At 44.6% G+C, this 24,950-nt stretch overlaps 1 protein-coding gene across 4 annotated transcripts in view; it reads right to left on the bottom strand.

The window, feature by feature from the left end:
* ANKRD6 (ankyrin repeat domain 6) overlaps window positions 1-24,950 on the bottom strand; it is a 331,467-nt gene that overhangs the window by 215,052 nt on the left and 91,465 nt on the right. The window contains exon 2 of one of the 4 annotated variants that reach the window (XM_077289729.1): window positions 23,789-23,845. The exons of the other annotated variants lie outside the window; for them this stretch is intronic. The gene's annotated coding sequence lies outside the window, so the exon portion shown is untranslated. The remainder of the gene's footprint in view (window positions 1-23,788; window positions 23,846-24,950) is intronic. 4 annotated transcript variants of the gene reach the window in all.

Consider the following 24,950-nt stretch of genomic DNA (forward strand, 5'->3'; position numbering starts at 1 on the left):
CAGGTCAGTTTTGAGATCCTACCACCGGATCATAACAGATCCCACTCCAACGAGCACTTCATCGCATTCAAACAGTCCCTCACTACTTTCAAGACCACACTCGCCACAGCTAAACAAACCTACTTCTCATCTCTCATATCCTCCCTGTCTCACAACCCTAAACAGTTATTCAACACCTTCAATTCTCTCCTCCGTCCCCCAGCACCTCCTCCCTCCCCACTTATCTCAGCTGAAGACTTTGCCTTATTTTTCAAGCAGAAGATTGATAACATCAGAGACAGTTTTGGTCAACAACCCCCAGAGCCCTCCACCTTCAAATTCAACTTCTCCACCATTACAGAAGATCAACTCTCCACTCTACTCTCAAGATCGCATGTCACCACCTGTGCACTTGACCCGTGTTGTGAACTCTATTTTTGGGCTCCCTCTAGTGGTCACAAGCGGTACTGTGTAGTGTTGTCTTTCTGCAGGTTGGCTTCATCACCTGGTTCGTTATCCTTGGTTGGTTTCCTATTTAGCTCACCTGGATACTCAGTTCCTTGCCTGCTATCAATGTATTCAGTGCTCTTCAGATTCCTGGTGACTACCTTGCTTTCAGTCTCTCCAAGACAAGCTAAGTTTTTGTTTGTTCAGTTTCTGATTATCAGCGTTCATCATGTTTTTTGTCCAGCTTGTTAAAATGTGATTTCTTACTTGCTGGTTGCTTTAGGGGACTGAGTTTCTCCCCTCACACCGTTAGTTGGTGTGGGGGTTCTTGAAATCTCAGTGTGGATATTTTGTAAGAGTTTTTTACTGACCGCATAGACCCCTTTTCTATTTTCTGCTATCTAGAATTAGTGGGCCTCTTTTGCTGAATCTGCTTTCACCCCTGTGTATGTGCCTTCCTCTTACCTCACCGTTATTATCTGTTGGGGGCTTCTATATCTTTTGGGGATTATTTCTCTGGAGGCAAGAGAGGTCTTTCTTTCTCTCTAGGGGTAGTTAGTTCCTCAGGCTGGCTCGAGACGTCTAGGATTTTAGACACGTTCACCGGCTGCTTCTAGTGTGGTTGGATAGGTTCAGTTTTGCGGTCAGTCCAGTTTTCCACCTCCCTAGAGCTTATCCTATGTTTAGTCACCTTGCTGGAGTAATTTGTGATCCTCAACCACTAAGGATCATAACAGACCTGCTCCCATCCCACTTCATCCCAAACCTCACCAAAGTATTCATCCCAACCCTAACCCATCTCTTCAACCTATCACTAATAACTGGTGTTTTCCCCTCAAGCTTTAAACATGCTTCAATCACACCTATCCTCAAAAAGCCTTGTCTTGACCCATCCTCTGTATCTAGCTATCGCCCTATATCACTTCTCCCTTATGCCTCCAAACTACTGGAACAACACGTCTACCTTGAACTGTCCTCCCATCTCTCTTCTTGCTCCCTCTTTGACCGCTTACAATCTGGCTTCCGGTCACACCACTCCACTGAAACTGCCCTAACTAAGGTCACCAATGACCTCTTAACCGCCAAGAGCAAGCGACACTACTCTGTCGTCCTCCTCCTCCTCCTCGACCTGTCAGCTGCCTTTGACACAGTGGACCATTCCCCATTATTACAGACCCTCTCATCCCTTGGCATCACAGACTTGGCCCTATCCTGGATCTCATCATACCTAACAGACCGGATATTCAGCGTCTCCCACTCACACACCACCTCCTCACCTCGCCCCCTATCTATCGGAGTCCCACAAGGTTCAGTACTTGGGCCCCTGCTCTTCTCCATTTACACCTTTGGCCTGGGACAGCTCATAGAATCTCATGGCTTCCAGTATCACTTCTATGCTGATGACACACAGATCCACATCTCTGGGCTAGATATCACCTCTGTACTAACCAGAATCCCTCAATGTCTGTCCACTATTTCATCCTTCTTCTCCACTAGATTTCTTAAAGTTAACATGGACAAAACAGAATTCATCATCTTTCCCCCATCTCACGCGACCCCCTCAACGAACCTATCCATTACAGTGCATGGCTGCCCACTCTCCCCAGTCCCACAAGCTCGCTGCCTCGGGGTAATCCTTGACGCTGATCTCTCCTTCAAACCACATATCCAAGCCCTTTCCACTTCCTGCCGACTTCAACTCAAAAATATTTCATGAATCCGTACATTCCTCAACCAAGAATCTGCAAAAACCCTAGTCCATGCCCTCATCATCTCTCGCCTTGACTACTGCAACCTCGTGCTCTGTGGTCTCCCCTCTAACACTCTCGCACCCCTCCAATCTATTCTAAACTCTGCTGCCCGACTAATCCACCTGTCCCCCCGCTATTCCCCGGCCTCTCCCCTCTGTCAATCTCTTCACTGGCTCCCCATTGCCCAGAGACTCCAGTACAAAAGCCTAACCATGACATACAAAGCCATCCACAACCTGTCTCCTCCATACATCTGTGACCTCGTCTCCCGGTACTTACCTACATGCAACCTCCGATCCTCACAAGATCTCCTTCTCTACTCCCCTCTAATCTCCTCTTCCCACAATCGTATACAAGATTTCTCTCGCGTATCACCCCTACTCTGGAACCCTCTACCACAACACATCAGACTCTCGCCTACCATCGAAACCTTCAAAAAGAGCCTGAAGACCCATCTCTTCCGACAAGCCTACAACCTGCAGTAACCACCGATCAACCAAACCACTGCCTGACCAGCTCTACCCTGACCTACTGTATTCCCACCCATCCCTTGTAGATTGTGAGCCTTCGCGGGCAGGGTCCTCTCACCTCCTGTACCAGTTATGACTTGTATTGTTTAAGAATATTGTACTTGTTTTTATTATGTATACCCCTCCTCACATGTAAAGCGCCATGGAATAAATGGCGCTATAACAATAAATAATAATAATAATAACATTACAATTTGACTTACCTTGCTACACAATACTCATCTGATGATTCTTGCACTATTCCTGTTGCTGGATAGATACTTTGTTTCCTAGATCATAATTTATATGATTTACATTTTTTCTAACTAAAGTTGACCAAACATTGAGGATTTCAGAAAATAATTTTCTAAACCTGTCGTTCATGTTTGATTTGTGAAGCTTGTCATTTGGGATTGCAATGTAATAAATTAAGGAATGACAAATCGCTGATCAATTTCGGTCATGATTTTTGGCCTATAATGTTGTGGGGCATAAAGGACTTTTCAATGATATGATCTGACAACAAACAAAAAAATAATACAGATCATTATTTTGACAGATGCTTTAAATGAGCATGTGTCAAAGGTGCGTATGTATAAACAGTCAGATCAATGGTCTAAATGGGACTATCTGGCCGTCAAAGATCTGTAGTGCATGGCCAGCTTAAGAATGAAATAGTATTGGCAAGCAAAAGACACAGTCACTTCTGTTAACGCCTTCAAAATATGACAGATGGCATAATCAGAGGGGTCTTTAAGTTGGAACCTGTACTACATGGATGCCAACATGATTTTTACCTTTTTTATCTGGACAACGTACGCAAAAAATACACAGCCAAAACTATTACGGACAATTTGAAAAAACAATTCTAGTGATATCAATGACATATCGGAAAATAGATGAAAGTGGAGGCCCATTGATGCTTTTAGAAATGAATATATTTTAAAGGGTCATTTTGTTTCTGGAGATCTCCTCAATGTTATTTTGCAGAGTTAAAGAGTTTCCCTCTAACACAAGTTTCACTTTAATCAATAGATCTTGTAATGATAACAACTTCCACAAATTTATGTTTAGAAAAAATGTTCCTGTGCTGAGATAATCCTATAAATGTTCCCCTGCTGTGTACTGTGTAATGGCCGTGTCTGACCGTACAGGAACATGGTCTGATCATACCACAGCTCCTGGTTGGGGGACGGAAAAAAAATAAAAAGAGTATACAGACAGAGCAGCATGGGGTCACAGCCAATTCTTTCTTTGAAGTAAAACATTGTTTAAGGGTATGTGCACACGTCCGGATTTCTTGCAGAAATTTCCTGAAGAAAACCGGAAATTTTCTGCAAGAAACCCGCATTTTTTTTTTTGCGTTTTTTTCCGTTTTTTTCGCGTTTTTTTTAGCATTCTGCAAGCGTAATTAGCTTGCAGAATGCTAAAGTTTTCCAAGCGATCTGTAGCATCGCTTGGAAAACTGACTGACAGGTTGGTCACACTTGTCAAACATAGTGTTTGACAAGTGTGACCAACTTTTTACTATAGATGCTGCTTATGCAGCATCTATAGTAAAAGATAGAATGTTTAACCCCTTCATGACCCAGCCTATTTTGACCTTAATGACCTGGCCTTTTTTTGCAATTCTGACCAGTGTCCATTTATGAGGTAATAACTCAGGAACGCTTCAACGGATCCTAGCGATTCTGAGACTTTTTTTTCGTGACATATTGGGCTTCATGTTAGTGGTAAATTTAGGTCGATAATTTCTGAGTTTATTTGTGAAAAAAATGGAAATTTGGCGAAAATTTTGAAAATTTCGCAATTTTCACATTTTGAATTTTTATTCTGTTAAACGAGAGAGTTATGTGACACAAAATAGTTAATAAATAACATTTCCCACATGTCTACTTTACATCAGCACAATTTTGGAAACAATTTTTTTTTTTGCTAGGAAGTTATAAGGGTTAAAATTTGACCAGTGATTTCTCATTTTTACTACAAAATTTACAAAACCATTTTTTTTAGGGACCACCTCACATTTGAAGTCATTTTGAGGGTTCTATATGGCTGAAAATACCCAAAAGTGACACCATTCTAAAAACTGCACCCCTCAAGGTGCTCAAAACCACATTCAAGAAGTTTATTAACCCTTCAGGTGTTTCACAGCAGCAGAAGCAACATGGAAGTAAAAAATGAACATTTAACTTTTTAGTCACAAAAATGATCTTTTAGCAACAATTTTTGTATTTTCCCAAGGGTAAAAGGAGAAATTGGACCAGGAACGATGTTGTCCAATTTGTCCTGAGTACGCTGATACCTCATATGTGGGGGTAAACCACTGTTTGGGGCATGGCAGGGCTCGGAAAGGAAGGAGCGCCATTTGACTTTTTGAATAAAAAGTTGGCTCCAATCTTTAGCGGATACCATGTCGCGTTTGGAGAGCCCCCGTGTGCCTAAACATTAGAGCTCCCCCACAAGTGACCCCATTTTGGAAACTAGACCCCCCAAGGAACTTATCTTGAAGCATAGTGAGCACTTTAAACCCCCAGGTGCTTCACAAATTGATCCATAAAAATGAAAAAGTACTTTTTTTTCACAAAAAAAAATATTTTAGCCTCAATTTTTTCATTTTCACATGGGCAACAGGATAAAATGGATCCTAAAATGTATTGGACAATTTCTCCTGAGTACACCGATACCTCACATGTGGGGGTAAACCACTGTTTGGGCACATGGTAAAGCTCGGAAGGGAAGGAGCGCCATTTGACTTTTTGAATGAAAAATTATCTCCATCGCTAGCGGACACCATGTCACGTTTGGAGAGCCCCTGTGTGCCTAAACATTGGAGCTCCCCCACAAGTGACCCCATTTTGGAAACTAGACCCCCCCAAGGAACTTATCTAGAAGCATAGTGAGCACTTTAAACCCTCAGGTGCTTCACAAATTGATCCGTAAAAATGAAAAAGTACTTTTTTTTCACACAAAATTTCTTTTAGCCTCAATTTTTTCATTTTCACATGGGCAACAGGATAAAATGGATCCTAAAATTTGATGGGCAATTTCTCCTGAGTACGCCGATACCTCATATGTGGGGGTAAACCACTGTTTGGGTGCACGGCAAGGCTCGGAAGGGGAGGCACGCCATTTGACTTTTTGAATGGAAAACTAGCTCCAATCGTTATATCGATGTATAGTGAGCACTTAAAACCCCCAGGTGCTGCACAGACGTTTATAACGCAGAGCCGTGAAAATAAAAAATAATTTTTCTTTCCTCAAAAATGATTTTTAGCCCGGAATTTTTTATTTTCCCAAGGAAAATAGGAGAAATTGGACCCCAAATGTTGTTGTCCAGTTTGTCCTGAGTACGATGATACCCATATGTGGGGGTAAACCACTGTTTGGGCGCACGGCAGGGCTCGGAAGGGAAGGCACGCCATTTGGCTTTTTGAATGGAAAATTAGCTCCAATCATTAGCGGACACCATGTCGCGTTTGGAGAGCCCTTTTTGTGCCTAAACATTGGAGCTCCCCCACCAGTTACACCATTTTGGAAACTAGACCCCCTGTTGTGAAATTGGATTTTGGGCTCCCCCGGTGGCCACTGGTGGAATTGAACTGGTGTGCATCATCCTCTCTGTTCACCTGTTTCCATCAGGATGTGGGAGTCGCTATTTAGCCTTGCTCCTCTGTCACTTCCATGCCGGTCAACATTGTAATCAGAAGCCTTTCTGTGCATGTTCCTGCTGCTAGACAACTCCCAGCTAAGTTGGACTTTTGTCCTTGTTTGTTTTTGCATTTTGTTCCAGTTCACAGCTGTAGTTTCGTTTCTGTGTCTGGAAAGCTCTTGTGATCTGAAATTGCCACTCTGATGTTATGAGTTAATACTAGAGTCTTAAAGTAATTTCAGGATGGTTTTTTGATAGGGTTTTCAGCTGACCATGAAAGTGCCCTTTCTGTCTTCCTGCTATCTAGTAAGCGGACCTCAATTTTGCTAAACCTATTTTCATACTACGTTTGTCATTTTCATCTAAAATCACCGCCAATATTTGTGGGGGCCTCTGTCTGCCTTTCGGGGAAATTTCTCTAGAGGTGAGCCAGGACTATATTTTCCTCTGCCAGGATTAGTTAGTCCTCCGGCCGGCGCTGGGCGTCTAGGGATAAAACGCAGGCTACGCTACCCGGCTACTGTTAGTTGTGCGACAGGTTTAGTTCATGGTCAGATTAGTTTCCATCCTTCCAAGAGCTAGTTCTTATGTTTGCTGGGCTATGTTCTCTTGCCATTGAGAACCATAACAGTTTGACCGGCCCAAAAGGGTTAAATTAATTGACGGAGAAAGGAGAGAAAAGAGAAGTCTGCTGAAGATTTTTTTTTTTTTTTTCCTTCAGTTCTGAGTGTGCTTGTAATTGAATCTCTTGCAAGTCTGCCTATATTGCAGCCTTTCTCTCTCTCTCTCCTTCTAATCCTGGAATGGCTCTGTGTTCACCTGTTTAAAATGGATATTCAGAGTTTAGCTGCAGGTTTGAATAATCTCACCACGAAAGTTCAAAATTTACAAGATTTTGTTGTTCATGTTCCTATATCTGAACCTAGAATTCCTTTGCCTGAATTTTTCTCGGGGAATAGATCTTGCTTTCAAAATTTCAAAAATAATTGCAAGTTGTTTTTGTCCCTGAAATCTCGCTCTGCTGGAGATCCTGCTCAGCAGGTCAGGATTGTGATTTCCTTGCTCCGGGGCGACCCTCAGGATTGGGCTTTTGCATTGGCGCCAGGGGATCCTGCGTTGCTCAATGTGGATGCGTTTTTTCTGGCCTTGGGGTTGCTTTATGAGGAACCTCAGTTAGAACTTCAGGCGGAAAAGGCCTTGATGTCCCTATCTCAGGGGCAAGACGAAGCTGAAATATACTGCCAGAAATTCCGTAAATGGGCTGTGCTTACTCAGTGGAATGAGTGCGCCCTGGCGGCGAATTTCAGAGAGGGTCTCTCTGATGCCATTAAGGATGTTATGGTGGGGTTCCCTGTGCCTGCGGGTCTGAATGAGTCCATGACAATGGCTATCCAGATCGATAGGCGTCTGCGGGAGCGCAAACCTGTGCACCATTTGGCGGTGTCTACTGAGAAGACGCCAGAGAATATGCAATGTGATAGAATTCTGTCCAGAAGTGAACGGCAGAATTTTAGACGAAAAAATGGGTTGTGCTTCTATTGCGGTGATTCAACTCATGTTATATCAGCATGCTCTAAGCGTACTAAGAAGCTTGATAAGTCTGTTTCAATTGGCACTTTAGAGTCCAAGTTTATTCTATCTGTGACCCTGATTTGTTCTTTATCATCTATTACCGCGGATGCCTATGTCGACTCTGGCGCCGCTTTGAGTCTTATGGATTGGTCCTTTGCCAAACGCTGTGGGTATGATTTGGAGCCTCTTGAAACTCCTATACCCCTGAAGGGGATTGACTCCACCCCATTGGCTAGCAATAAACCACAATACTGGACACAAGTAACTATGCGGATTAATCCGGATCACCAGGAGATTATTCGCTTTCTTGTGCTGTATAACCTACATGATGTGTTGGTGCTTGGATTGCCATGGCTGCAATCTCATAACCCAGTCCTTGACTGGAAAGCTATGTCTGTGTTAAGCTGGGGATGTAAGGGGACGCATGGGGACGTACCTGTGGTTTCCATTTCATCATCTATTCCCTCTGAGATTCCTGAATTCTTGACTGAATATCGTGACGTTTTTGAAGAACCTAAGCTTGGTTCATTACCTCCGCACCGGGAGTGCGATTGTGCCATAGATTTGATTCCGGGTAGTAAATACCCTAAGGGTCGTTTATTTAATCTGTCTGTGCCCGAACATGCTGCTATGCGAGAATATATAAAGGAGTCCTTGGAAAAGGGACATATTCGTCCTTCGTCATCTCCCTTAGGAGCCGGTTTTTTCTTTGTGGCTAAGAAAGATGGCTCTTTGAGGCCGTGCATTGATTATCGGCTTTTGAATAAAATCACGGTTAAATATCAATATCCGTTGCCACTGCTGACTGATTTGTTTGCTCGCATAAAGGGGGCCAAGTGGTTCTCTAAGATAGATCTCCGTGGGGCGTATAATTTGGTGCGAATTAAGCAGGGGGATGAGTGGAAAACCGCATTTAATACGCCCGAGGGCCACTTTGAGTATTTGGTGATGCCTTTTGGTCTTTCAAATGCCCCTTCAGTCTTTCAGTCCTTTATGCATGACATTTTCCGTGATTATTTGGATAAATTTATGATTGTGTATCTGGATGATATTTTGATTTTTTCGGATGACTGGGACACTCATGTCCAGCAGGTCAGGAGGGTTTTTCAGGTTTTGCGGTCTAATTCCTTGTGTGTGAAGGGTTCTAAGTGCGTTTTTGGGGTTCAGAAGATTTCCTTTTTGGGATATATTTTTTCCCCCTCTTCCATCGAGATGGATCCTGTCAAGGTTCAGGCTATTTGTGATTGGACGCAACCCTCTTCTCTTAAGAGTCTTCAGAAATTTTTGGGCTTTGCTAACTTTTATCGTCGATTTATTGCTGGTTTTTCTGATGTTGTTAAACCATTGACTGATTTGACTAAGAAGGGTGCTGATGTTGCTGATTGGTCCCCTGCTGCTGTGGAGGCCTTTCGGGAGCTTAAGCGCCGCTTTTCTTCCGCCCCTGTGTTGCGTCAGCCTGATGTTGCTCTTCCTTTTCAGGTTGAGGTCGACGCTTCTGAAATCGGAGCTGGGGCGGTTTTGTCGCAGAGAAATTCCGATTGCTCCGTGATGAGACCTTGTGCTTTTTTCTCGCGTAAATTTTCGCCCGCCGAGCGGAATTATGATGTTGGGAATTGGGAGCTTTTGGCCATGAAGTGGGCTTTTGAGGAGTGGCGTCATTGGCTTGAGGGGGCTAGACATCAGGTGGTGGTATTGACTGACCACAAAAATCTAATTTATCTTGAGTCCGCCAGACGCCTGAATCCTAGACAGGCGCGCTGGTCGTTGTTTTTCTCTCGGTTTAATTTTGTGGTGTCCTACCTGCCGGGTTCTAAGAATGTTAAGGCGGATGCCCTTTCTAGGAGTTTTGAGCCTGACTCCCCTGGTAATTCTGAACCTACAGGTATCCTTAAGGATGGAGTGATATTGTCTGCCGTTTCTCCAGACCTGCGGCGGGCCTTGCAGGAGTTTCAGGCGGATAGACCTGATCGTTGCCCACCTGGTAGACTGTTTGTTCCTGATGATTGGACCAGTAAAGTCATTTCTGAGGTTCATTCTTCTGCGTTGGCAGGTCATCCTGGAATCTTTGGTACCAGGGATTTGGTGGCAAGGTCCTTCTGGTGGCCTTCCCTGTCTCGAGATGTGCGAGGCTTCGTGCAGTCTTGTGACGTTTGTGCTCGGGCCAAGCCTTGTTGTTCTCGGGCTAGTGGATTGTTGTTGCCCTTGCCTATCCCGAAGAGGCCCTGGACGCACATCTCGATGGATTTTATTTCGGATCTTCCTGTTTCTCAGAAGATGTCTGTCATCTGGGTGGTGTGTGATCGTTTCTCTAAGATGGTCCATTTGGTTCCCCTGCCTAAGTTGCCTTCTTCTTCCGAGTTGGTTCCTCTGTTTTTTCAAAATGTGGTCCGTTTGCATGGTATTCCGGAGAATATCGTTTCTGACAGAGGTACCCAATTCGTGTCTAGATTTTGGCGAGCATTCTGTGCTAGGATGGGCATAGATTTGTCTTTCTCGTCTGCTTTCCATCCTCAGACTAATGGCCAGACCGAGCGGACGAATCAGACCTTGGAGACATATTTGAGGTGTTTTGTGTCTGCAGATCAGGATGATTGGGTTGCTTTTTTGCCTTTAGCGGAGTTTGCCCTCAATAATCGGGCCAGCTCTGCCACCTTGGTGTCTCCCTTTTTCTGTAATTCGGGGTTTCATCCTCGATTTTCTTCTGGTCAGGTGGAATCTTCGGATTGTCCTGGAGTGGATGCTGTGGTGGAGAGGTTGCATCAGATTTGGGGGCAGGTAGTGGACAATTTGAAGTTGTCCCAGGAGAAGACTCAGCTTTTTGCCAACCGCCGGCGTCGGGTTGGTCCTCGGCTTTGTGTTGGGGACTTGGTGTGGTTGTCTTCTCGTTTTGTCCCTATGAGGGTTTCTTCTCCCAAGTTTAAGCCTCGGTTTATCGGCCCGTACAAGATATTGGAGATTCTTAACCCTGTGTCCTTCCGTTTGGACCTCCCTGCATCTTTTTCTATTCATAATGTTTTTCATCGGTCATTATTGCGCAGGTATGAGGTACCTGTTGTGCCTTCCGTTGAGCCTCCTGCTCCGGTGTTGGTTGAGGGCGAGTTGGAGTACGTTGTGGAAAAAATCTTGGACTCCCGTGTTTCCAGACGGAAACTCCAGTATCTGGTCAAATGCAAGGGATACGGTCAGGAGGATAATTCTTGGGTGACTGCCTCTGATGTTCATGCCTCCGATTTGGTCCGTGCCTTTCATAGGGCTCATCCTGATCGCCCTGGTGGTTCTGGTGAGGGTTCGGTGCCCCCTCCTTGAGGGGGGGGTACTGTTGTGAAATTGGATTTTGGGCTCCCCCGGTGGCCACTGGTGGAATTGAACTGGTGTGCATCATCCTCTCTGTTCACCTGTTTCCATCAGGATGTGGGAGTCGCTATTTAGCCTTGCTCCTCTGTCACTTCCATGCCGGTCAACATTGTAATCAGAAGCCTTTCTGTGCATGTTCCTGCTGCTAGACAACTCCCAGCTAAGTTGGACTTTTGTCCTTGTTTGTTTTTGCATTTTGTTCCAGTTCACAGCTGTAGTTTCGTTTCTGTGTCTGGAAAGCTCTTGTGATCTGAAATTGCCACTCTGATGTTATGAGTTAATACTAGAGTCTTAAAGTAATTTCAGGATGGTTTTTTGATAGGGTTTTCAGCTGACCATGAAAGTGCCCTTTCTGTCTTCCTGCTATCTAGTAAGCGGACCTCAATTTTGCTAAACCTATTTTCATACTACGTTTGTCATTTTCATCTAAAATCACCGCCAATATTTGTGGGGGCCTCTGTCTGCCTTTCGGGGAAATTTCTCTAGAGGTGAGCCAGGACTATATTTTCCTCTGCCAGGATTAGTTAGTCCTCCGGCCGGCGCTGGGCGTCTAGGGATAAAACGCAGGCTACGCTACCCGGCTACTGTTAGTTGTGCGACAGGTTTAGTTCATGGTCAGATTAGTTTCCATCCTTCCAAGAGCTAGTTCTTATGTTTGCTGGGCTATGTTCTCTTGCCATTGAGAACCATAACAACCCCCCAAGGAACTAATCTAGATGTGTGGTGAGCACTTTGAACCCCCAAGTGCTTCACAGAAGTTTATAACGCAGAGCCATGAAAATAAAAAATAATTTTTCTTTTCTCAAAAATGATTTTTTAGCCCACAATTTTTTATTTTCCCAAGGGTAACAGGAGAAATAGGACCCCAAAAGTTGTTTTCCAGTTTCTCCTGAGTACGCTGATACCCCATATGTGGGGGTAAACCACTGTTTTGGCACACGTCGGGGTTCGGAAGGGAAGTAGTGACGTTTTGAAATGCAGACTTTGATGGAATGCTCTGCGGGCGTCAGGTTGCGTTTGCAGAGCCCCTGATGTGCCTAAACAGTAGGAACTCCCCACAAGTGACCCCATTTTGGAAACTAGACCCCCAAGGGAACTTATCTAGATGTGTGGTGAGCACTTTGAACCCCCAAGTGCTTCACAGAAGTTTATAACGCAGAGCCGTGAAAATAATAAATGTGTTTCCTTTCCTCAAAAATATTTTTTAGCCCAGAATTTTTTAATTTTCCCAAGGGTAACAGGAGAAGTTTGACCCCAAAAGTTGTTGTCCTGTTTCTCCTGAGTACGCTGATACCCCATATGTGGGGGTAAACCACTGTTTTGGCACACGTCGGGGCTCGGAAGGGAAGTAGTGACGTTTTGGAATGCAGACTTTGATGGAATGGTCTGCGGGCATCATGTTACGTTTGCAGAGCCCCTGATGTGCCTAAACAGTAGAAACCCCCCACAAGTGACCCCATTTTGGACACTAGACCCCGCCAAGGAACTTATCTAGATGTGTGATGAGCACGTTCAACCCCCAAGTGCTTCACAGAAGTTTACAACGCAGAGCCGTGAAAATAAAAAATCATTTTTCTTTCCTCAAAAAAGATGTTTTAGCAAGCAATTTTTTATTTTCCCAAGGGTAACAGGAGAAATTGGACCCCAATAGTTGTTGCCCAGTTTGTCCTGAGTACGCTGGTACCCCATATGTGGGGGTAAACCACTGTTTGGGCGCACGTCGGGGCTTGGAAGGGAGGGAGCACCATTTGACTTTTTGAACGCAAGATTGCCTGGAATCAATGGTGGCGCCATGTTGCGTTTGGAGACCCCTGATGTGCCTAAACAGTGGAAACCCCTCAATTCTAACTTCAACACTAACCCCAACACACCCCTAACCCTAAACCCAACTGTAGCCATAACCCTAATCACAACCCTAACCCCAACACACCCCTAACCACAACCCTAACCCCAACACAGCCGTAACCCTAATCCCAACCCTAACCCTAATCCCAACCCTAATCCCAACCCTAACCACAACTGTAACCCCAACACACCCCTAAGCCTATCCGTAACCCTAACCACAAGCCTAATCTTAACCCTATTTCCAACCCTAGCCCTAATTCCAACCCTAACTCTAATTCCAACCCTAACCCTAAGGCTATGTGCCCACGTTGCGGATTCGTGTGAGATTTTTCCGCACCATTTTTGAAAAATCTGCAGGTAAAAGGCACTGCGTTTTAGCTGCGGATTTACAGCGGATTTCCAGTGTTTTTTTGTGCGGATTTCACCTGCGGATTCCTATTGAGGAACAGGTGTAAAACGCTGCGGAATCCGCACAAAGAATTGACATGCTGCGGAAAATACAACGCAGTGTTTCCGCACGGAATTTTCCGCACCATGGGCACAGTGGATTTTGTTTCCCATAGGTGTACATGGTACTTTAAACCTGATGGAAAACTGCTACGAATTCGCAGCGGCCAATCCGCTGCGGATCCGCGGCCAATCCGCTGCGGATCCGCGGCCAATCCGCTGCGGATCCGCAGCCAAATCCGCACTGTGTGCACATGCCCTAACCCTAACCCTAACCCTACCCCTAACTCTAACCCTACCCCTAGTTCTAACCCTAGTTCTAACCCTAACCCTAGTGGAAAAAGAAAAAAAAATATTTTCTTTTTTTTATTATTGTCCCTACCTATGGGGGTGATAAAGGGGGGGTCATTTACTATTTTTTTTATTTTGATCACTGTGATAGGTTTTATCACAGTGATCAAACTATACCTGGAACGAATCTGCCGGCCGGCAGATTCGGCGGGCGCACTGCGCATGCGCCCGCCATTTTGGAAGATGGCGGCGCCCATGGAGAAGATGGATGGACACCGGGAGCCTCGGTAAGTATAAGGGGGTGGAGATCGGGGCACGGGGGGGCGTCGGAGCAAGACGGAGGGGAGCGGACCACAGATCGGTGGCTTGGGGGGGCGATCGTTGGGGTGGAGGGGGGGTCACATAAGTGTTTCCAGCCATGGCCAATGATATGGCAGCATCGGCCATGGCTGGATTGTAATATTTCACCAGTTTTTTAGGTGAAATATTACAAATCGCTCTGATTGGCAGTTTCACTTTCAACAGCCAATCAGAGCGATCGTAGCCACGGGGGGGTGAAGCCACCCCCCCTGGGCTGAAGTACCACTCCCCCTGTCCCTGCAGATCGGGTGAAATTGGAGTTAACCCTTTCACCCGATCTGCAGGGACGCGATCATTCCATGACGCCACATAGGCGTCATGGGTCGGATTGGCACAGGTTTTCATGACGCCTACGTGGCGTCATGGGTCGGGAAGGGGTTAAAAATAATAAAAAAAATAAAAAAAATGGTTATACTCACCTGCAGACAGCGGATCTCCTCAGCGGCGTCCGTTCCTATAGATGCCGGTGTGGTTCAGGAACTTCCATGACGTCGCGGTCACGTGAGCAGTCACATGACCGGTCTCGCGACCAATCACAAGACCGCGACGTCATCGCAGGTCCTTCACCGCACACCAGCTATAGGAACCGAAGCGGCAGCATGCACCTGAGAGGCGGGAAGACATCGAAGGTGAGTATATGACTATTTTTTATTTTAATTCTTTTTTTTTGACCAATTATATGGTGCCCAGTCCGTGGAGGAGAGTCTCCTCTCCTCCACCCTGGGTACCAACCGCACATAATCTGCTTACTTCCTGCATGGTGTGCACAGCCCCGTGCGGGAAGTAAGCAGATCAATGCACTCCTAGGTGTGCGGAATCCCCGCAATTCCGCATTTTAATGAACATGTTGCTTTTTTTTCCGCGATGCGATTTTTTCGCGGAAAAAAAGGCTACATTTGCACAAAAAATGCGGAATACACTGTAAATAATAGGAGGCATATGTTAGCGTTTTTTTCGCGTTTTTATCACGTTTTTATAGCAAAAAAACGCGAAAAAAAGAGAAAAATACTGAACGTGTGCACATGGCCTTAAAAGCAGGCAGGGAAATGTTTTACCTCACAGTACAGTCTGATGTTTAACAGTTTAACACTCACTCGTAGACTTGAAAGGGTATCGTCCGATTTTTGCATCAAACTTGTATGAGAAAAAAACTTTGATCAGCCCTGCCCCTTACATAAAAAAAAAATCGGATAGCGCTTATTCGATGAATGCTGTGGTGTGATCAAGCAGTTATACAGATGAAAAATGGTATGCCTACACACACCACCCCGAAAGAGGCCAAAAGGACACTGCATTGGGTGTGTCAGATGTATAGAGCCCTACCAGTAGGGTTTGGCTATGTGCACACGTAGAATCGTCCTCTGCGGATTTTTCCGCAGGGGATTTGATAAATCCGCAGGGCAAAAACACAGCGCTTTTCCTGCGGATTTATCGTGGTTTTTGTGCGGATTCCACTGCGGTTTTACACCTGCGGTTTTCTATAATGGAGCAGGTGTAAAACCGCAGCGGAATCCGCACAAAGAACTGACATGCTGCGGAATGTAAACCGCTTTTTCTGCAGCATGGGCACAGTGTTTTTGGTTTCCCATAGGTTTACATTGTACTGTAAACTCATGGGAAACTGCTGCGGATCTGCAGCAATTTCCGCAACGTGTGCACATACTCTTATTGTTAGGGATGAGCGAATATACTCATTACTCGAGATTTCTCTAGCATGCTCGGGGGTCCTCCGTGTATTTATTAATGCTCGGAGATTTAGTTTTTCTTGCCGCAGCTGAATGATTTACATCTGTTAGCCAGCATTAACTACATGTGGGGATTCCCTAGCAACCAGGCAACCCCCACATGTACTTATGCTGGCTAACAGATGTAAATCATTCAGCTGCGGTGAGGAAAACTAAAAATCCGAGCACTAAAAAATACTCGGAGGACCCCAGAGCATGCTCGGGAAATCTCAAGTAGCGAGTATATTCGCTCATCACTAGTTATTGTATACACACACCAAGCTCTTCCCTTACTGAAATACTCACTAAGGACTCATTAGTAAAATGCAAAGCACACTTTTCCATTCAGATATCTGATATAATCATACTGAGTGTCGGGGGTTTCTTCTGAGAGGTGGGCTAGCAGTTACTTGCCCGTGTATTGCTTCTATGGCAAGCTACAGCAACTGATGGACAGGACAGAAGCATTCCTTTAATAGTTATGCAGCTATTTGGTGTCATAACCCCACCAGTATTGCTAGAAGGTGTGTGAGGCCCCAGACAAAAGCCTACCATAAATTGCTCATAAGAAGGCGATCTTAAAACATATCACAGACAGTTTGGGCCTTTGTGAAAAAACTTTTCTTTTTATTGTCACCTTGCAGGGCCCATAACTAGAGATGAGTAGTGTTGAGCATTCCGATGCTGCAAGTATCGGGTATCGGCCGATACTTGCTGTATCGGAATTCCGATACCGGGATTCCGATACTCTTGTGGTATCGGGTATCGGGTATCGGAACAACATTAATGTTAAAATGTGTAAAATAGAGAATTAAAATAAAAAATATCGCTATACTCACCTGTCCGACGCAGCCGGGACCTCAGCGCAGGAACCGGCAGCGTTGTTTGTTTAAAATTCCCGCTTTTACATGGTTACGCGAAGTCCCGGCTTGTGATTGGTCAGGGCGGCCATGTTGCCGGGCCGCGGACCAATCACAGCAAGCCGTGACGAAAATACGTCACGGCTTGCTGTGATTGGTCCGCGTCCCGGCAACATGGCTGCCATTAACCAATCACAAGCCGTGACGTCACGGGAGGCTGGAAACGCGCTCATTTTAAAAAGGGCGCGTGTCCAGCCTCCCGTGACGTCACGGCTTGTGATTGGTTGCGTCGCGGTCAACCAATCACAAGCCGGGAGGCTGGACACGCGCCCATTTCAAAATGAGCGCGTCCAGCCTCCCGGCTTGTGATTGGTTGATCGCGGCGCAACCAATCACAAGCCGTGACGTCACGGGAGGCTGGACACGCGCCCATTTCAAAATGAGCGCGTCCAGCCTCCCGGCTTGTGATTGGTTGATCGCGGCGCAACCAATCACAAGCCGTGACGTCACGGGAGGCTGGACACGCGCCCATTTTAAAATGAGCGCGTGTCCAGCCTCCCGTGACGTCCCGGCTTGTGATTGGTCAGGGCGGCCATATTGCCGGGACGCGGACCAATCACAGCAAGCCGTGACGTAATTTCGTCACGGCTTGCTGTGATTGGTCCGCGTCCCGGCAACATGGCCGACCTGACCAATCACAAGCCGGGAATTCACGTAACCAAGTAATAGCGCGATTTTTAAACAAACAACGCTGCCGGTTCCCTCGCTGAAGTCCCGGCTGCGTCGGACAGGTGAGTATAGCGATATTTTTTATTTTAATTCTTTCTTTTACACATTTATATGGTTCCCAGGGCCTGAAGGAGAGTTTCCTCTCCTTCAGACCCTGGGAACCATCAGGAATACCGTCCGATACATGAGTCCCATTGACTTGTATTGGTATCGGGTATCGGTATCGGATTGGATTCCGATACTGTGACGGTATCGGCCGATACTTTCCGATACCGATACTTTCAAGTATCGGACGGTATCGCTCAACACTAGAGATGAGCGAATTTGATCGGGTCAGTGCTTATTCAGCAAGCTGTCGAGGGAATCCAGCTTCCTGAATTGCTCCGGCTGATCAGCTCGGCAGCTGCATGTGTCGCAGGTGTGTGACAGTCACAACACATGTATGGATAGCCCAACAAACAGGCTTACTTATTAACACTCTTTGATTAACTCTTTGTTAGGAGGAATATAAACAATAACAGCAGTTCTATCCTTTTTTTGCATTAGAAATTTTACGTAGGTCAGAATGAATATGGTGGTAATGGATTAATAAAGTTTTATTACTTTGAGAATTAATGCACACTTTGAAAAAAAAATTATTTGCTTTTAAGTCGACATTTTTTTCGTTGGTGGAGCTGTGAAGGATTTTTTTTGTTTCTATGGCTGTTATCATTTTGTGATAACTGCAACTTTTGATAATTTTTTAACACTTTCAGGATATACGACGTATATATAAGTCATATGTCGTGTCCCTGACTTTGAGCGGGCTCCGACACTGAGCCCGCATTTTTCTTCACACATGATAGCTGATTTAATCAGCTGTCAAGTTCCTTTAAGGTTATGTTCACATGATGAGCTTTTGGTGTGTTTTTGACACAGCGTGTTTTTACTGCATCAAAAATGCAGCATCTTACAGTCCCAGCAAAGTGGGTGGATTTATAGCAATCTCCTGCCCACACTGCTTTTTAACGCAACGTAAAGGGATCTATTGTGCGTGTCTCAAATCTGTAAGGATGGGTTCACATTTGCATTTGGCTGGTCTGCGAATGGCTGAGTACTTCTTCCCTTAAGCTCCGCCTACTTCCGCATGCGTCCTACGTTCCCATGCAGTCGGAGGGCATGTCAAAACGACGCACGCGGACATATCCATATACAACGCATGTCCCTGCATACCCAATGTTAAAGATAGGTATGCGGGATGCATGCGGAAGTAGGCAGAGCTTAAGGGAAGAAGTACGCAGCCATAGGCAGAACAGCCAAAGGCGAATGTGGACCAGGCCTAACTTGTCAATTTCTCTGGCGGGTACACTGAGTTTTTTTTGTGCAGAATTTCTCTATAGACTTGCATTAGGTGTTGAAATTCTGCAGGTAAAAAACGCGAATGCATTGTTAGGCTAGGTTCACATTGCGTTAGGGCAATCCGTTTAGCGCTAGCGGATTGCGCTAACGCAATGTATTTGTAGGGGCCGCGTTTAGGGGTCGCGCTAACGTCCCCGCTCTCGCAGATCCCCGATCTGCGAGAGCGGGGAACGGACCTCGGGCGCACCTCGGACGCTGCAAGCAGCGTCCGAGGCGCGCCACAAAAGAACGGCACATCGCTAGCGCGAGCCGAAAAAGGCACGCGCTAGCGATGCGCTTCAGGCTGAAACAACATTGCTGTCAATGGGTGCGCTAACGGACCTGTTGCACGGCGTCAATTGCGACATTTTCGCCGTGCAACGCTGTCCGTTAGCGATCACCCACTAACGCAATGTGAACCTAGCCTTAGTGCTTTTCCTTGGCAGATACACATCATAAAAGCATGTAATCCGCACCTAAGAATGTCACTAAAGTTTCTCAAAGCAAAAAACAGGAGGTATCAAAAACAAAGCTTTATTTAAAGCATGACACACCAAGAGACAAAAACCATAGCGTAAAAAAAAACTAGATAAAAATGCATGCTAAAAAAAACACACAATGAAAAAGTGCAAGTAACTTAATTTAAATAATAGGTGCAGAAATTCTGCAACATAAAAAATCAACCAAAAGCTCATTGTGGGAATGTTGTCTGACAGCCATGGGTGGATCAGACCTCCACCCATGGCTGTTAACCAGCTAAAACCCGCTGTCACTCCTGACAGTGGGATTTAACATGCTCCTCGGAGATTTGTTTGCGATCACTTTGGCCAAGGTTTCAGACCTTAAAGGGGTTGTTTCAGACCTGGGAACAGAGGTTATGTATAAGTTATACATACTGCCGGCAAGAGGGCACAACCTCGCTCTCCATACACTTGTATGGAGCAAGGCCGCACCCTCTAGTCGGTCACGCCCACTGGCCATCTGAGTCACTAGACGAGGACTCGCTCCATACAAGTGTATAGCAATCAATCCCTGCATGTTTTTATTTGCAAGGCGGGGCAGAGTCTCGAGCATGTCACTTGAGCAACCACGCTACTCGGTGCATACCCGTGAAACTGATGTAAACTCGAGTAACATAACACCAATTGTCATATGTCATTTTTTTTTTACTTTTGAAAAAAAAAAAAACAACCCTAACCCTAGTTCCAACCCTAACCTAACCCCCAGACTGAGCCCAACCCTAACCCCAACACTAACGCTTACTGCAAAGAAGGAAAGAAATAAAAATTAAAAAAAAAATGTATCTGCCTAAGTGGATGACATTTTTGGATTTTGATCACTGTGAAAGGGTCTATCATTTTTATTTTCTGGAAGAGGAGGTAGAGGGCCAGAAGATGAAGCAGGAGGTCCGGGAAATGGCCGAGGTACCGGGGGCTCTTGGGGGACATAATTTCTCTCTCCTATGACATCTATATCATGTCAGAAGAGAGAGAACTGATTTACTAGCGGGCACATTTTTTTTACGTGATCGCCATTATTCATTGAATTACAGCAATCACATGACCGGAGACTGGAAAATCCAGCCCTGATCATGTTCTCCAGGGTGTCAGCAATCCCTGCTAGATGTTCGGACTCTGGGGGGCGCTGTAGGCTTATTCCTGATCGCCATTTTAAAACGGCAATAAGAGAATAAGGCAACGTTGCAGCAGCCGTTTTAATGATTATACGTGGTTAAGAGGTTAAATGACTGAAAAAACACTGAAAGAATTGAAGCTCCAGATTTGAATAAAAACACTTTGAAGGTTCAAATATGGAAGGAAAAAATAAGCATGTGTATGTGTGCATGAGATTTGAGGAATGCTGGTAGTGTAAAATGTTGCAATTTTTCTGAGGAAAAAACGTGGAAAACAAGCAGTGTTTACAAGACCTAAAATTGTAATTGTTTTAAAGTTATGTCTCTGTTCACATATCTAGTTGACTTCTGTTTGTAATCTATCCAGTATTTAAAAAAAAAAAAAAATTGGATCCATTACAATCGCAGCAAAAATGGATCAATACTTTGATATATTCACGTTTTTTCGGTTTGTAAATTATCCCTTTTTACTAGAGACCTTTAAATTGGATCCATTAAAGGATGACATAACATGATCATTCATTAGGATCCATTTCCATATATTTCAATGTTAAAAAATATAGATCCAGTTACTATCTGTTATTTGGTCGGACATTTTTTGATCCAGCTAAAAAATTGCAGTCAAATCAAAAGCATTATAGAACATGTCGATCCCCATTCAAGGGAAAGGATCCAGTACTGGATCACATTATTTCCTATACTGACCTCTCAAACAGGGCAGGCCCGAACGTATAGGCGAACTACGCGGCCGCCTAGGGCGCCGACCCTAAGGGGGCGCCAGAGAAAAAATAGAAAAAATTATAAAAAATCTTTTCAAAAGGCAAAAGGTGTATGGAGCGGAGCTGAATGTGTATGAGGTGTATGGAGCGGAGCTGTGTGTGTGTATGAGGTGTACGGAGCGGAGCCGTGTGTATGAGGTGTACGGAGCGGAGTCGTGTGTATGAGGTATACGGAGCGGAGCTAAATGTGTACGAGGTGTACGGAGCGGAGCCGCGTGTGTACGAGGTGTATGGAGTGGAGCGCGTGTGTACAGAGCAGCTATGTGTGGCCATTATACGGTACGAAGTATCATGTGCGGCCAATATACAGTATGGAGCATCATGTGTGGTCATTATACAGTATGGAGCATCATGTGTGGCCATTATACAGTATGGAGCATCATGTGTGGCCATTATACAGTATGGAGCATCATGTGTGGCCATTATACAGTATGAAGCACTGTGTGGCCATATTTTTTTGTTTAAAACAGTGTGATCAGCAGTGCTAAATGGGGGTGGTTGGGACGTGGATATGGGTGTGGCTAGTTATGAATGGGTGTGGTCAGAGGTGTGGCCTAAAATTTGCAAACTTTGTCCCTCTTTCCCATCTTCAAAAGTTGGGACGTATGTTAAAAGTAGTAGGGGCACAACAAAATAGTTTCGCCTAGGGCGCCGTAATCTCTCGGGCCGGCCCTGCTCTCAAAACAGATCCAATAATGGAAATAACTGCAGGACATGTGCACAAGGCCTGAGTGAGATCATCCAGATTGTGCATATAGACATGATAATCTGTGCTACATCTGTATATACTGTAGTCTACAGCCACCTGACTCTGAAATGTTTTAACATCCAAATAAAAGCCCTGGTCACACATTTGTTGTTATTATTGTATTTTGGATCCAACTAGCGGCACCAGGCACATCCCATTGGCCATAGTGAGGTCTGTCTGGTTTCTGTAGTAGCTTCTGATATTTTTACGGATAAAATAGTGCATCGTACTGTTCTTCTTTGGTCCGAGCTGCAATGTAATACTCCAATGTCTACAGAGCCTGAACTATACTTCCAGTCATTACATTCCTCTAAGTATACTGTACAGTTTCCTTTGTGAACTGCTAACAACATTTTATATGTTAAATACATATCGTCTACATGAGCTTAGAAGCACATATTCTGGAAGCATTTTTCACCCATATTACAAACTCTTTATTTCAGATGACAGCTTGATAAGGATCTGTTATGCTGTCAGTTGAGGCCGAGATCTCCATCCTTAACATGGGTGCATAATACACCGGTACCAGAATAATACTGGCCTAGCTCTTACTCTCTGCACATTACGCTTATCTTTGCGTGGCACCAAAGAGCCAGCATAAGAAAAAAAGCATCCCAATACACACTCTACAAACTAGCAACATGAACTCTCTCCCATAAGTGACATCCACAGAAAGTTGGCCTCTTAACTGCTCCATAAATACAAACTACGACAACTTTCTACACAGTGTTCATTAAAAATTTCCTACTATTTTTATTGTAGTAAAGTCTGTGTAACTCCTGTGCATAGCTGGTTGACCTGCTGCTTCTGACATAGATCGAACAACATTGTTCTGTCTCTGCTCTGCCCATCCCTTCTTACAAATAGTAGCAGAACTAGGGAGGAGGAGGATGTACAGGACAGATCAGAGTGTGAATTGGGGGAGTACATAAGGTTTCAGAGAGGGATGATCACACAAGCGAGGAAAGCACACAAAGACATTCTGCAGTGAGAGATCACAAACTGGGTATGAGTGTAAAGTGAGCATCACACTCAGTGTCTGCATCACTGTGTGTCAGCACAAGGGAGAGAGGGTCCTCATAGGCTGCAGAATGGGGAAGCAGTACAGGAATAAAGCTGAACAGAGCCATGAGAGCTAGTGAAGACAGCAGCACATGGGTCACACGGATCTCACACCTTGTACTGGGAGTGACAATAAGAACAAACGTCCACAACAAGAATCAAGCTGCAAACTAAATCACTGGGGTGGGAAAACAATCAAGGACTGAAGATTACAGCTGGACACTTCGTGCAACGTTTCATGCAACCCTCCACCTTAGGTCATGTAAACATGGCATGTAATGCCATGGTGTATAGTTTTTGAAGCATGGCACGCAATGCCATGGTGTATAGTTTTTGAGGCAAAAAGGCCCGTGTTCATTATTTTTAATGTTGATTGTGCCCTTTCCAAGAGGAATCTGCTTGAAAAGAACGCCATGTGCACATAGCCTTAGACTGAGAAGTGATTTACTACTGTGCTCCATATGCCATTATGATGGCCAACTTGGAAACAGTAAGAAAATAATGCCAATCTGAGCGGAGGAGACAATGAAAGGCAATGGAGGGCACCAGGGACTGGCGGACACAGACAGATGTGGAGCCCCGTGCAAGAACAATATATGGGTCCTTTGCCATTTAATAGTTGATAATGCAAAACTCCACGTGCTTTGGATGTGGGCATGGGCCCCTCACCTCTTGGGCCGCGATGCAGCTGCACAGGTTGCACCAATGATATGTCAGCCCCTCGCACTAGGTAGGGTGATAAAACAATAGAAATATAAAGTCACTTTTCAGTCCCAGGGTAAAGGATTGCTTTAATTCAAAGTTATCATACATTAACATATGTAAAAAAAAATGTCTATGTTTAGGGTGTCCATAGACTTCATACAGTAAAGAGGTTCAGCACAATTCACCTTTCATTTCAAATTGCTGAGAAGCACGGGACTCCTCTTCTCGTTGTTGGGGGTCTCAGCAGGGCGACCTTCAAAAATTAGACATTTAGGGACTGATTCTTTAAAGCTTTTATGCCAGAAAACTGGCATATAAGCTTTGAAAAGTCGCAAAATTTTAGGGCAGAAAGGAGTTATGCAAAAACCAAGATGACGCCGGCTACGCAAGTGCAGTAGCACTGTTCCGATAGATGCTACTGCTCAGGCATGGCCGATGGTGCCATTTTGTTTAACCCCTTAGTGACAGAGCCAATTTGGTACTTAATGACCGAGCCAATTTTTACAATTCTGACCACTGTCACTTTATGAGGTTATAACTCTGGAACGCTTTAACAGATCCTGCTGATTCTGAGAATGTTTTTTCGTTACATATTGTACTTCATGATAGTGGTAACATTTCTTCGATATTACTTGCGATTATTTATGAAAAAAACGGAAATATGGCAAAAAAATTTTGCAATTTTCAAACTTTGTATTTTTATGCCCTTAAATCAGAGAGATATGTCACAAAAAATAGTTAATAAATAACATTTCCCACATGTCTACTTTACATCAGCACAATTTTGGAAACTTTTTTTTTTGTTAGGGAGTTATAAGGGTTAAAAGTTGACCAGCAATTTCTCATTTTTACAACACCATTTTTTTTTAGGGACCACATCACATTTGAAGTCATTTTGAGGGGTCTATATGATAGAAAATAACTAGGTGTGACACCATTCTAAAAACTGCAACCCTCAAGGTGCTCAAAACCACATTCAAGAAGTTTATTAACCCTTTACGTGCTTCACAGGAACTGAAACAATGTGGAAGGAAAAAATGAACATTTAACTTTTTTTGCAAACATTTTACTTCAGAACCATTTTTTTATTTTCACAAGTGTAAAAACAGAAATTTAACCATAAATT

Source organism: Ranitomeya variabilis, chromosome 2 (assembly GCF_051348905.1).
Source record: "Ranitomeya variabilis isolate aRanVar5 chromosome 2, aRanVar5.hap1, whole genome shotgun sequence".
Lineage (NCBI taxonomy): Eukaryota > Metazoa > Chordata > Amphibia > Anura > Dendrobatidae > Ranitomeya > Ranitomeya variabilis.